The sequence below is a fragment of the Bubalus bubalis genome, chromosome 13 (assembly GCF_019923935.1).
Source record: "Bubalus bubalis isolate 160015118507 breed Murrah chromosome 13, NDDB_SH_1, whole genome shotgun sequence".
Classification (NCBI taxonomy): Eukaryota; Metazoa; Chordata; class Mammalia; order Artiodactyla; family Bovidae; genus Bubalus; species Bubalus bubalis.
The window spans coordinates 70927158-70932204 of NC_059169.1; the positions used below are offsets into that span (position 1 = coordinate 70927158).

Genomic DNA, 5047 nt, shown 5'->3' on the forward strand with positions numbered 1-5047 from the left:
GAAATGATGCCCTTGATCTTAGGACAGTTCATTTGTGACCGTTCTTTCTGGAAGTTACCAAATGACAAGGACAATTTTCTTGGAAGGCCATTTCTAGCATGTGTTAATAAAATTGTATCATCTTCAGATAAGAAGGTGCTTCCTGTACTGTTCTTTAGAGTCCTTGGCCTCAAGCTCATTAGAAGCAGCATCAAATTGTTTCAGTATGAGCTGAAAACAAGGGGGATGGGGAGTGGAGTGTGACTGGTGCTCAGAACGTATCTTCACTCTACACACAAATTTTTTTAAATTTTATTTTTAATTGGAGGATAATCACTTTACAATATTGTGATGGTTTCTGCCATACATCAACACAAATCATCATCGGTATGTACTTGTCCCCTCTCTCTTAAACCTCCCTCCCACCTCCCTCCCCATCCTACCCCTCTAGGTTGTCACGAAGCGCTGGTTTACACACAAAATTTTATTGGTTTGGCCAGGTCACCCCTGAATCTCTGGCTTATAGAAGGTACTGGGCGGCAACCTCTGTGTGAACGTCAGTATCTGTGGTGTCTCTGTTGAATTCTGGTACTCTCACCCACATTGAATTCTGTCCCACTGAGTCAAAGACCTAAGAAAGATTAAAAATAAATTGCAATCTCTCTTTTATTAGGCCTACCCAATGTCTTCCAAGAAAAGAGCATAAAGAATGGTCAGCAGCAGTTAGCTGGGCCTACTGCTGACCTCCTGGGATGGAGGCAGAAGCAGCAGACAGCTCATTATCAGTGTGTTCCCCAGAGCGCTGGGGGCCGCCATGTTGCGCTTTCAGCCTGGAAGCCCTCCAATCTCTCACCCCAACCCCCAAATCCAATTTGTAAGTTGTCATCATGACAATACTCACTCCATGCCCTTCTGGTCTCTGGTCTGCTGTAATACAGGCTGTCTCCAGCCAGTGAGTCAACAGAAGTTCAAAGTATTTACAAGTGAGGAAATCATGGTTTCCCAGAGCCGGTAAGTGTCTAGCTTTTGAGACCATTCTCCCCAATTTCCCTGAGTCCAAATATCTTTTTTCTTTCATTTGGCTGTGCCAGATTTTAGTTGTGCTGTGTGAACTCTAGTTGCAGCATGCATGATCTAGTGTCCTGACCAGGGATTGAACCTGGGCCCGATGCACTGGGTTTTGCAGAGTCTTAGCCAACGGAGCACCAGGGAAGTCCCCTAATACCATGCTTCTGCCTGCAACCTTTGGGAAGAGTTTAATCTCTTTGTTTTGGGTTGCTCAGGGGATCTGTTCTCCTTCTACTTCAAATACTTCTTTTTCAACTCACACTTTTCTCTGATTTCCTAACCTAGGCTTTCTTTCTTTCTGACCAGCACTGTGGCGTCTTTGTTCTCTTTGACTGAAAGTCCTAGAAGTCTCAGAGTCCCTCCTGGGGAAAACGATCTTGTTTATCCACAGTTATCAGTCCTGTCATTGATGCAGGAACATGCAGTAAACTACCCACAAGAGGCCAGTACAAACGGTGGATGCTTCTCACCACAGGGGAGGGACAGGGATCCAGAAATAAAGCTACAGGGGCACAGAGGACAAATTTGCCTGGTCCCCAAATTGTTACTTTTGACTTGCCAGAGGAACATTAAACATTCACACACAGACTCATTCAACAAATGTTTATTGTCAAGCACTGTGCTCAAGCCAGTCATGGAGTTACCTGGGCTCTGCCTTTAAGGAGTTTTTGGTCTAGCAGGAAAGCTGTGGCATGCATTGTACAACACAAAGATTATATTCCAGGGACTTCTGTGGCAGTCAGGAGCAGTCCCTGTCTTCCAGTGAAGGGGGTGCAGGCTTGATTCCTGGTCCCAGAGCTAAGATCCCACGTGCCTCATGGTCAAAAAGCCAAAACATAAAACAATATTGTGACAAATTCAATAAAGGCTTTAAAACATGATCCACATTTTTAAAAAGTCTTTAAAAAAGAGATTATATTATAGGCAGAAAGTGATACAGCTCTAAGAAATGTACAAATAAAGTGCTGTGGGTGCCTAGATCACTTCACTGAAAAATCTGAAATGAATCAAAATTTTAAGAAGTAGGAATAAGGATTTATAGTGGGAGTGAATTTAAAGGTCAACCAGTTCATCTGATTTACTTTGTAGATGTAACAAGCTGTCAAAATGCATTTTTTAAGAAGCTAGACACAAACCCAAGTTTATTAGTAATTATATTACAGAGCAAATGCACTAAGTTAAAAAAGAAAAGTATGTTAAGAATGGATTTCAAATACTTAGGTATTTTATTTTGGATTTTATTTTTACTTTTGGCTGTGGTAGGTCCTTGGTGCCTGCGAACGGGCCCTCTCCAGTTGCCAAAAAAATGCATTTTAAAAAGTAAAAAAGGAGATATACAGTTTAATTGTGACAAAATTCGTCTAAAACATAAGCCCCTGCATTTCTAGCCTGGAGCTATTTTCTTTACACCAAGCAGCTTTCCCCAATAAGCCAAGAACATGTGGACCACAAATTGAATCTAAATTAGCAATAGCCAGCAAAGCTGTTGTTTTAAAAATGGGGATGACCATATTAATTGGAGAACGTCTCAGAAAATACGGGAAAGAACTCTCTGGTTATATTTGGCATTGATTCATTTCTTGTTATAAGAAACTACATCCAAAAGAGAGCTATAAAAATACAGGAATAAGAAATGAGACCCTAAGAAAGGTTATGGAAATCAGAGTTAGTCTGAAAAAAAGAATGTTAATGGGGGAATTCTTCAGCCTTCAGGGATCAGGCGGTCCCCCAACAGCTGTTCTCCATTTCTCCAGAAGGTAGAAAACAAGAGAAAATAGACTTGACTATCAAGCAGAAAAGATGAAGTCAGAAGTAAGGAACAGGCCCCTGATCTGAAGATTCTAATACACACAGACAGAGGAAACTGCAGGATCCTGTGGCTTGTCTTTCTCTTTCAGTCTCAGGAAAGGGAACCAACGCCTTTCCTAGAAGTTCTGTAGACCTGGCTGCAAGTGAGGATGGAGTCATTTAAACCTTTTAAGGATTCCTCCCGGTATTTGGGAGATTATTCCAACTCCAACACCCTTACTCTATTTGATCTTACAAATGAGGGGAAAACAAAAAGATAAAAATAAAATGCTGCTTAATATTTCCTGGCAATTATAAACAGAATTGTGGTGGTTTAATTGTTAAGTCGTGTCTGACTCTTTTGTGAACCCATGGACTGTAGTCTGCCAGGCTCCTTTCTCCATGGAATTTTCCATGCAAGGATACTGGAGTGGGTTTCTATGTCCTTTTCCAGGGGATCTTCCCAGCTCAGGGAAGAAACCCATGTCTTCTGTACCTCCTACATTACAGGCAGATTCCTTACCACTGAGCCACCCGAGAGCTGCTGCTGCTAAGTCACTTCAGTCGTGTCCAACTTTGTGCGACCCCATAGACGGCAGCCCACCAGGCTCCCCCATCCCTGGGATTCTCCAGGCAAGAACACTGGAGTGGGTTGCCATTTCCTTCTCCATTGCATGAAAAGTGAAAAGTGAAAGTGAATTCGCTCAGTCATGTCCGACTCTTAGCGACCCCATGGACTGCGGCCCACCAGGCTCCTCCATCCATGGGATTTTCCAGGCAAGAGTGCTGGAGTGGGGTGCCATTGCCTTCTCCAACCCGAGAAGCTGGAGCTACACAAATAGAATGGGATCAGACATTTCCATAAGGTGTCTGATCTAAAATTGCTAAAGAGGGGTCTTGTTTTGCAAATAGCCATTTTGAGTCAAGGCTAAACATGAGACTGAGAAGGAGCCATGCTAGTTTCTCAAGCCTTTCCATGGAATTCCAGAGCCTTCCCATTCTCGCTCTTTCCTTTCCCAGACTATCATTTCTGAAAACATCTCTCAGGTGTTGATGAATCCTCAGAATTATTAACTGAGGATGGCATAAGTCCCTGGTTCCAAAACCTGGGCATAGAATTATCTGGAAAGTTGAAAATAAAATATAAAAGTCTAGGTCTTACTCCAGAGCTTCTTACTTAGTAGGTGGGGGCGGGGGGGGGGGGCAGCGGGGACTCTCCAGGTGGTCCCAATGACCAGGTCTAAGGATAATTAACTTGTGATATTTTCCTCTCCTGAGGTATTTTCACTTTAAGAAGGATCTCTTAAAGACCTCAGAGAGTTTCAAATCCCCAGTAATTCCGAGATGGTGAAATCCCTGCTGCAGGTGGTCAGAGAAGTGATTTTGGGGATTTCATCCCCTGAATTGTTCCACATGGACTCCACCTCCTCTGCAGACTTGGTCGTGACCTTGGCTTTGCAAAGGGGAGTGTCGCCCTTGCATGGGAATAATTCTAAGGAAAGGAGCAGAACCGAAAATCCTGGGACAAGTGACAGCAGTCCTTAGGGAGGGATGAAGTGAAATGCAAGGCAGGCAGACCAGCAGACTGTTTTGGGGGCTCTGCATGGGTTGTGTAAACCCCTCTAGCCTGCTGTTTTGTATTCTTTTATGAAATGGCCAGTTAGGTGTGGCCAGAAAAGGTGACAGCAGAAAGGCTCAGGAAAAAATAAAGTTTGTTATACTCACAGGTCCATAAGAGCACAGCACGCCACGCAAGGCTACATGGGAAAATCATCAGGGTGGCCAGGAGGCAGAAGGCAAGAGGGAGGGGAAACTTTAGCCCAGAGACTTTATTGGCGTTTCCTTGGCAAAAGCAACACAGAGCAGGGTCAACAGTTTAGGATTGGCTACTTTGAGTAAGTTCTGAAGGCTTTGGGCTCTTGAGGTGGTCCCTAGAAGCCTGGAACTTGGCTCAGGGATGACGAAGGCAGAGGAATATTGCCTCCTGGGGCCTGTGGGCCCAATAGAGGAAGTAGAGCTCTGGACCGGTTAGTTTGCATAACAAGGGCATGTTCCTGACTGGGTCCTTTTTCATGTCTCTACAAATTCGCTAGCCCAGGTAGACAGTCTGTCCCCAGCCAGAAAGGTTTTCTAAAGATGTCAAAACATTATAATAAACCAAAAATTAAAAATATTTACAGGACAGTTGGTTTCCTATCTGAGGGACTTTATC

At 43.7% G+C, this 5047-nt stretch overlaps 1 long non-coding RNA gene across 1 annotated transcript; it reads right to left on the reverse strand.

The window, feature by feature from the left end:
• Nucleotides 1-1635: 1635 nt before the first annotated feature.
• Nucleotides 1636-4727, reverse strand: LOC123328890. The gene is made up of 2 exons (XR_006543889.1): nucleotides 4561-4727; nucleotides 1636-1861 (listed from the first exon to the last, which is right to left on the reverse strand). It is a non-coding gene; the product is annotated as an uncharacterized LOC123328890 (long non-coding RNA).
• Nucleotides 4728-5047: the final 320 nt, after the last annotated feature.